This window comes from Triturus cristatus, chromosome 10 (assembly GCF_964204655.1).
Source record: "Triturus cristatus chromosome 10, aTriCri1.1, whole genome shotgun sequence".
Classification (NCBI taxonomy): domain Eukaryota; kingdom Metazoa; phylum Chordata; class Amphibia; order Caudata; family Salamandridae; genus Triturus; species Triturus cristatus.
The window spans coordinates 1,186,917,855-1,186,927,611 of record NC_140593.1 but is presented as its reverse complement, the minus strand read 5'-3'; the positions used below and the strand labels follow the sequence as shown (position 1 = coordinate 1,186,927,611).

Genomic DNA, 9,757 nt, shown 5'->3' with positions numbered 1-9,757 from the left:
AATGTTTTCTCTTGGATAGTGGCACTGCAGCCACATCTTTAGAAATGTATCACTATTTGGATTAGCTTAGAAAACTCCCAGACAACTGATGGCTGCCCCATAAATCAATGTGTAATATGGAATTAAAGACAAATATGCATTTTATGTTCCACTTTAGGGAACAGTCCATTGTTTTAATGGAAGGTCTTCTATTAAGCTGCTGGATCCATCATCTAACTTACATAGATGTCTTCCTAGTAAATGCATTTCTTAGAGCTCTTTTGACTTCATTGTTTCTCAGGCTGTAAATGAAAGGGTTCAACATGGGTGTCACAATGGTGTACACCACCGTCACCACCCGCTCCTGGTCTAGTATATTTGCTGAGAATGGCTGAAAGTAGATGAAGGGAGGAGCAGGTAGAGAAGGCCCTCAGCCTTCCCTTCTCTGAGTGGATCTTTAGAATCGTGTTGATGATGGACACATAAGAGGCGACGGTGAACACAAAGGGGCTCATGGTGACAACTGAGCCCTCAGTGAAGACCAGCCATTCATAAGAGGTGATGTCAGAGCCGGCCAGTTTGAGTAGGGGCGGTAGGTCACAAAAGAAATGTCTGATTAGATTGGAGTCACAGAACACAAAGCTGGACACCATGCTGATGTGCAGCAGTGAATTCAAGGACACGAAGAGCCAGGAACCAGACACCAATGATATGCACAGGCTCCTTGACATCACAGAGGTGTAACGGAGTGGGTTGCAGATGGCTACATAGCGGTCAAAGGCCATGATGGCAAGAAGGTAGCTTTCAGTGCAGGCTGTGCAGAAAAAGGCATACAACTGGGCTATGCAGCCCTCAAAGGAGATAGACCTGACTTCTGCCAGCATGTTCTGTAGCATTTTCGGAGCAATAGCAGAAGTGAAGCAAATGTCCACAAAAGACAAATTGCCCAGGAAGAAGTACATAGGGGTATGAAGATGGAGGTCTCTGATAATTATGGCTACAATCATGGCATTCCCTAGAACAGCTGCTAAGTACATGGTAAGGAACAGTGAAAAGAAGCCAGCCTGCTGGTTTGGGCTATCAGACAGTCCCAACAGGATGAAGTTCTTCACTGACGTCCAGTTTCTTGCCATTTTTCTCTTGGTATCCATAGACAGTCTTGTCCTGTAAGAAGTAATTAACATGAGGCAGAGCTTAGAATCAAGTCAACACAGAGAGGAAGTTATAGGAGCAAACACACTGAACCATTCAGCAAGTATAACAGGTCACCCTGCCATGCATGAGCATATATATCATTAATGAAGATAGAAGTCTCCACTAGGGAGTTTGGAGCACTCAACTGGTGGCTGGGACCAAACAGGCGATCTTACTTCACATGAACAAATCACCACAATACTGGAGCTTGGGGAAAACCAGACTAAATACATCACCAGCCATCTGTGAGATTTTAGACACAGCGGCCCCGATTACGCCTTTTTGGTGGAGTGGTGGCACGACGGTGGGAACAGCCATCCCCCAGCCAGATTACGACTTTTCAGTAGTCTGGCAGGCAGGTGGCACGGCGGTTCCATGGCAGTGCCTCTTTAAAAGACCTCAGTGCCCAGGACAATGCTTCAGCCAACCCATATCTCCAATCTGTTATGCAACAATAGCACACTGGGGGTGGGACAAACCCAGTAGCCCATAATAGAAAACACCCTCTACTTCCAACTTCCAACTAGAGCACAACATGGACAGAGCTAGCTAAGTGAACAAACCTGGTTGTTTCTAGTGAGAGTTGAGGAAATACTGCCCCGCGGGGACATTTTGTATACAATTAGACAAATAGTGCATTTTATATCACAGTTTTTAATGGAATTATGTAAGTTACAAGGACATTCTACTGAAGCAGAACTTCCCCAGGGTTGTTGATGAAGCCCTACCTGCTCACGAAGATTCTGAAAAAATGAACTCAAATTGTGCTCCTAAAAGCACCATTTTCAAAGGTGTATGCAAAAAGTCACAGGCTGTGATCAAAAATGCTTTGTAATTTTGCACATTCTCTCACAAATAACTCTTTGAGCACAATTCAGAATTGCAAAATATGCACAGATTGCCACATTTGGTATTTATCGTGTGTGATAAAGACTGCAGTTTTCACCTGGTTGATTTCGCCAGGGCTTACCTTCTGGATTATTACAAAAGCCCCATTTCAGTTTATGGGTGCCAACAGCAGCCGAGTTCCTTTCACTTTCTCAGCTGCCTTGCATGTGAATTTTGAAAGAATCTCCCTCCATAGAGGGGAGAACAAAAGGTAACAACACCGTACTCCTTGCATCTAATGGCAGGCTGCACCCCTAGCATATCATAGAACAACCTAAATTAAAATATATGTATCTGTCCATGACAGAATTTATGAGATTAACCATTTCTGTAACACTTGCTGATATGTGTTTATAACTACCCAAAGGAACCATTTTTAGAACCCTTAGAATAAAGAAGAAAACAGTAATAGCCAAAATGTATGCTATACAGTAATCTAAAGCTTGTTTACAATTCATGCTATAATACAAGAATTGTAACTCTTGTGACCTGTTAAAACACAAGGATCTCTGTAACAAAAGAATCCACAGAAAATGTACACCGGTATGAAAAATAAATCGGTGACCTACATGTTACGTGCTGTGCTTTCCAGCAGGCACATTAACCATGTAAGCTACTTTGTGACTAGACTAGAATGTGCACAGCGCTATCTAGCAACAGCTTTAACCACCTGTGTTATCCTACTGCTATTAGGCTCTGGGATCTCATGGGTACACAAAGATCCATGCAGTAGATGCCTTAACCTGGTAACATATTTTAAAATGTGGCCAGTTTGTGACCAGTTTAGTAAGTCAGGACAGTTTTAACATCACATCTGTTCTTGTTTACAATTTCTTAGGGGGAGAGTTGTTAAAAATAAATGAATAAGTTGTCTGTCTGACACACCTCACCATGAGTTCGCCCCTCGTGACTACACCACTGCCAATACTTGAGCCCTAATTTATGGGATCTCAAATAATTTTTTCCATTTTTCCATGTCCAGTATTACTCTTATATGTAAATTATTTATTTTAATTTAGGAAGCTAAACCTAAACCCTACGCTTACATACTTTTGCAAACACCCTCACTGATATTGCATTCAGTAACAGTATTTTATTTTATAAATGAGTTCATAGCTGCAGTAGAAATATAATATCAATGCCATATATCAGTTATGTGATGGATGGATAGAGGGACCAATGACTGTATGAGGGGACCGACAGAGGGCCTGATTACAAGTTTGGAGGTCCATCAGACCGCCGAACCCTTGGTGAAGGTGCGGTGGCACTTGGGGAACGCTGCACCAGTGCTCTGCCTGCCGTATTCCAAGTAAGGCAGTCAGACTGTTTTGAGACAGCCGCAACCGCCAGGGAACCGTGTTCCCTGGTGGTGGCATGTCGGTCAGAGGCGGCAGCATGCTTGGTGGTGCCGCAACGGTGATGCCTAGCATATTTTGAGTTGCTCCACACCAGCCATTTCATGGAGGTCAGCCAGCCATGAAAAGGCTGACGGTAGGGAAACAAAGGTTCACTATACACTGGTATGCATGCAGGGTGCACATCATGCACACTCAGTTCCTGCACGGCATGGACGAAACACTCCCTACTGTGCAGGAATCTGCTTTGGCGCTCCCACGGCGGTGCCTTCGTCAAAGGCACTGCCATGGGAACACCAGAGGACCGCCCTCCAGAAGAAGAAAAAACTCCTGAGTTGGTTGGTGGCTGGCGGTCGACGTTGGTGGTGCAGGAGTGGGGTGGTGACTTGCCGCCCCCGTTCCTGCACTGCCAAAGTCGTAATCAGACCCAGAGAATGAGATTTAGAAATGCAGCAAGATAAAAGGGTGAGAGATACAGTGAAAGAAACAGCCATGTTATGCAAAAAGAAAAATTAAGGGAAGATAAAGAGAAATTGAGAGAAAGGGAAACAGAGCACAGGGAATGTTATAAAGAAAGAGATGGGAAAATAGAAGCAGAATAAAAGAGGAAACAATTGTAGCATGGAAAAGAGGAAGCAAGAGGCTCTAAGAGAAAGAATGAGGAGGAGTATAAATAAAGTGAAAGCCCGGGAAGCTCATGGCCTGACTTCTTTGCAAGCCTGGTGTGATGGATAAGAGATCACAGACATTGCATCTCTTTGGCCAATGCTTACAAAAATAAAGCCTGCATTGCAGACCATGGGCTATATGTACAGAATTTTAGAGACTGCCATTTCCTAATTGTTATTCTTTGCAAATCGCAATTAAGAAATCGCAATTCCTAATGTACTAAAATGTACAGGTTGGAAATAGCGATTCCAAATGTCAGGAGACCACTGCCTGATCTTAAAAAATATTTGTTTCCACCTTCGTAAAGGGGAAGGGTCCGACATGGACCCCTTTTCATTTGCGAATTTTTACCACCACCCTTGAGGGGTCGGTGAAACATAGCACTCCAATTCAGTATTTGGAAGGGATGCCCTAAATAAACCTCTTCCAAACAGCGAATTGCTAAACGCAAATCATGATTTGGTAACATGTTTCTGAATCGCAATTTGTGCTCTGTACATATGGAAAAACATTTTTACGGTAGGTAACAGCCAGATTCTGTGAATTGGGTCATTTCCGAAAGCAAAAATTATTTTTTACATATGCCCCCATGTTCCTTCCTCAGGACAATTGAAGCAGACTTCGCTGGAGTATAATCTACTTATGAGGGGGCTCCACCTACACTTCCAAGGAGCTGCATGTCAATCTTTTGCTCTAGCCGTGTGTGGAGCCAGAAGAGAAGGAGGTGCCTTTGCTTTCTGCTTATGTGCCTGTGGACCAGCAGGTTAATGTGTTTTAATTTATTTTACTATGTTAGCTTTTGTGTTAGTATGTTTAGTCAATTTTAGAGTCATTTTTACAAACGTTTCTAAGTATTTTGTTCAAAATTTCAATAATGTTTTTCATTATTGTATATGTGTTTAGGTTATAGGACCAGGATGTTGGCTTCAGAACTTATTAATATTAATTTATTTGTATTTTTTTTCATTCATTAAATACATTTGTATTAAGTTGTTTAAATGTATACGTATCATTTTCAATGTTCAAGCTTAAAACATTCTTATTATCTAAAATGTATACATTTATTTGAATGTTATGTAGTTTTTTTTCAAAAATCGCTTTATTTGCTTGTATGTAGTAGAATATTTATTGATTTTTTGAAATTCTAATTAAAAATGAATAGTAATTGTAATTAATAATTTTTATTACATTTGAATATGTTGTTTTTTACATTAAAACATTTATCTAATTTCAAAATAATTCAATAATGTCTACATAGGAATATTAATTATGGGGTCGATTACGAAGGTGGTGAGACTGCCACAGACAGCCCATCGGTGGCGGTCTCACCGCCTTGTAGTCAAGTTTCCCACCTGCCATATTACAATGGTGGACGGTGTGATGGCGATCGGAAAGACCGACCGCCACGCATCCGATGGGCTCTTTGAGCCTGCAGGTGCGGCAGAGGGGGTTAACGTCCTTACCATGGAGGCAGTGCCTGCGAGGCACCGCTGTAGGATATACAATATCCATTGCCGCCCGTTTTTTTATGGCAGTTAACCCAACATGAAAAGGCTGGCGGAAATGGACTTAAGGGGCCTGCTGTGGGCCCCCCTGGCCCTCCGATGTGGGTATTGGAGGCACCTATGGTGCCCACCTACATGTCCCTGCACCATGTAGCAGGCACCACATAGTGCCTGCCACGTAGTGCAGGGATATGTGCAGTGTCCCAGTTTTGCATTGCAGCGGGTGCTTCAGCCAGCAGCCCCTGCTGCAATACAAACTGTGGTATCAAAGGACAAAGGCTCCTGTGGACACTTAATGAAGTAATATCAATGTATATGAGCACAATGGCAATATATTGGGTTATAGTGATATTGGAGATAGAAGGAAGCAAATACACCTTTGATTTGTTTTTGAATCAAAAATATTTATATAATCCTTGAAATGAAATACTGTTACAAAATAGTGCATTTGAACAAATAGTTCTGAGTGAATATATATATATGAAATATATACAAGGTTTCCAATGCTTCATATAAACGACCATTTACATATATATCTGTACAGTATGCAGTGCTAGATACAGTGATCAGTGCTGGTGAACAATGGTTCATTTATGCATCTTGTCGACGGCGTTTCAACCCTGTGTGCAGTGTAGGGTCTCTTCAGGACCTATGATCGTTGGGACACCTATGAGAAGATGAGGGATAATGTCAGTATGTGGCTCATTTTAAGCAACTGGTATTATGTGGTGGAACTAAGGTTTCGTTTGTACAGTACCAGCAGGGTAATGGACCAGCTCGTGTGGAGGGTGTGGCACCATGCAAAGGATAAGAAAGGGATACTCACATGGGTCCCAGCCGGGAGCTACACACGTGGGAGAAATGAGTAATTAGCATTCAAAAAGTGGGGGTTGGAGGCATGACATAGTATTGCAACTTGGACCAGACCTGAAACTTACCCCAAGTGTGAGGTGGGTGGTGAGCTGGCTATTACGTGAATGCGCACAATGTGAGGATCCACGTGCGTGGAAGATGGCACAATAAAAGCGCTGTCAAGACGGGTCTGTAGAGAGGGGGAGGGAGCATGTGCATTGGTAAAAGTACGGGGACACTTGTAATAGGGTAAACATATATTTAATAAAGGATCAGCGCTTACCGAGTTCCGATTCTGAGCGCATGCATGGAAGCAGGCTACTTCCTTCTGTCGTCAATCACGACGAGGCCATACTTTTTTCATATGAAGGGTGAGAATATTCTCACTTTGGTGTCTAAAAGAAGAGGTCAATGCATTAAAAAATGTACGCTCGGGGAAAATGTGATGTAGCACCGCGCTGACAGCATTCAAGCACAGAGCGTGTGCCCGCTTACCTCTTATGGAGAATGAATCAACTTCAGCCGGTGGCAATCCTTTCAAGTAGCAGGACAGTGTGTGGCTGTCTGCTCAGGTACGATGACAAGGGGTCAATGCTTGCTCTGGATTTATACAGGCCTGCCTTCCTGCCAAAGTCTATGTTCAGACCCGACTGTGGAGTGTGATCAGCGGATGAGATCTGTATTTCTGTTATATTTAATGAAAACAAAAAACAGACTGGCTTGCCTTCCCACCAAAAGTCTATGTTCAGACCCGACTGTGGAGTTTGATCAGTGGATGAGTTCTGTATTTCTGTTATCAGTAAAACAAAAAACAGACTGCTGCCTGACGCGTGTTTAAGGTCCATCCAAGTTCATAGGGGCATGTATTGTGCGTGGATATTATTTATAGATTGCGGACATTTATACTGTAATGAATTTGATAATTCTGTTGAGTTTGGGGACTGGCCGGTTGTCCTAGTTTTAATGCGTGTTTACTTATGTCCGATAACAATATTGTTAAAGGACAGTGATGTTGTGAGCCATTTACATGGTCTGTGCTATGTCTTGTACAAACAGCGCCAAGACGATTGCCTATGGTGTGCATTTTGGTGGGTATAATGAACTCACCCATTTAGCGCTAGCCCATTGTATGGAATTGTACGTCAGGACAGGTATTCCACATTATTTACATAGTCAAGAACATAATATATAGCATTCATAATACATGTGTGATGAGGCATTAAGGGTAAACGATTGACAGTTGTGCATTGAGTGGCTGTAAAGGTTGGTATGACAGTGTGGCACACCATACGATAAATCAGTAATGGTACTTGACTTCAAGACACTAAATTAAGTGTTCTAAACATTATGTTATGTCACATGTAAGACGATCCGCTCAAGACTTTACAAATGTAAATGATAGTCATATCATGTACAATGCTCATGTAATTCTGTTAATATTTTATTTGGGCTTATTGTTTACGACATACCGAAATGCTCACATTGGATTATTTCGCTTTCCTTATTTAACAATTGCTTTATTGGATATGCATTGTAATAATTGCATGAAGAGTGTTTAACAGGAATGAAAAATTATTCTAATATCAGGAATACTGTCTGCTCAATCGGATTTGTAGGGTAGCATAATTGTGACATGACAGCCGGTTACAACTCTATACAAGTATGGCGGAGTTCCTACACGTTTTGTTACAATCCACTGCCCTGTGTTGTGTTTTCTAACCAACCTCGGTGGTGAAGCATATGTGTTATACAACCAGTAGTTCTGGCAAGGAGTTATGTTCAATATACCCCCCTGTTTCAACTGGCATGCCATTTTCAGTATTGTAATTGCCATGTTTGTGTTTTACCCAGCTATAGGTAAATTTACATGTGTAGAAAAAATTTGCACACTGCTGTCTAATTATACAGCTAGTTGAGATCTAATGATGTTAGTTACTCAGTGTAGTGATGAATCCTCGCCACTCCTCCGCTGTATTCAGCCCTTGCGCTATCGAGTCAGTACGTTCCATCCAATGACATTCTAGTCGTTGGAGAATTTGGGTAGGATCTCCTCCTATTTCTGGGATGGGGGCCTTGTCTATGACTTGCCACCTTATGTCATCTGCTGTGTGGTTTTTTTTCGGTGAAGTAGCTGACTAATGAGCGTTGACTATAGAGTGTCATGCGGCTACGGTGTTGACTAATCCTAGCTTTTATCGGTTGTTGTGTCTGTCCAATATAAGGCAGTTGACAGGGGCAGAATATGCAATATATTACATTTCTTGTGTTGCAATTAGCAAAGAAATCCAGTGCATGTTTGATGTTTTTGTGTTCAAATGTTTTTGTATTATGAGTGAAGGGACATGACACGCTGTTGCCACACTTGAAGTTGCCCTTGACCCCAGGCAGGCCCCAAGTGGTCACCAGTGTTCTGGTTGTCTTTGGAATACTCTCCGTGGATGACCTGACTAGATGATCTTTCACATTCTTGCCACGCTTAAATGCAAACATAGGGACATCCATGGATGAATCTATGCTCTTTATTATGTGCCAGTTTTTTGTTATCAGTTTCCGTACCTGGTTGGTTTGTGTGCCAAATGTGGTGTTTTTCTTTAGTGACCGGTAGTACCTCCCTCGGACAGAATCAGGCAGGTTTGAACGATTTTCCAACAAGCCTGTTAGGGTACCCTCTAGTGATCAGTTTAGATTTCAGAATCTCTGCCTCTTTCATGCAGTTGTCTTTTTTGATGCAGTTTCTGCGCAAGCGCAAAAACTGCCTGCATGGAAGACCGTCTTTCAATGCACGGGGGTGGTGACATTTATAGGAAAGCAGTGTATTTCTTTCTGTTGGTTTCCTATGGAGAGAAGTATAAAGTGCCCCATTCTCGTGTTGTATACTGAGGTCCAGGAAGGCTATATTGGACTTATCAATGGTGGAAGTGAAAGTGCGGTGTTTTTGGATATTGTTCAGATAAGTAACAAAGTCTTCAAAGTCAGATCAGTTCCCCGACCAGATGAGGAAAATGTCGTCAATGCACCGCTTCCAACATTTAATGTTGTAGTGGTACAGGTTCATGTCACTCAGAGCAAACTTTTGTTCAACATGGTCCATGTAGATGTTTGCTAGATTAGGCGCAAAAATAGCTCCCATGCTCGTGCTCGAGAACTGTTGATAATAAACATCGTTTGGAACAAAGTAATTGGATCTGAGGGCGATCTTAAGTAAGGAAATGATGAATGCAGTTGGAACCAATGTAGATCTGGGTCTGGTGTCTAGTAAGTCCTCTATTACCTCGCTCTCCCTGGGGTCTCAAATAAATAGGACAGTTGCCACAT

The 9,757-nt window shown here is 42.2% G+C and overlaps 1 pseudogene; it reads right to left on the bottom strand.

Annotated features, from left to right (window-relative positions):
- Positions 1 to 217: 217 nt before the first annotated feature.
- On the bottom strand, positions 218 to 1,112 carry LOC146796993 (olfactory receptor 1F1-like; annotated as a pseudogene).
- Positions 1,113 to 9,757: the final 8,645 nt, after the last annotated feature.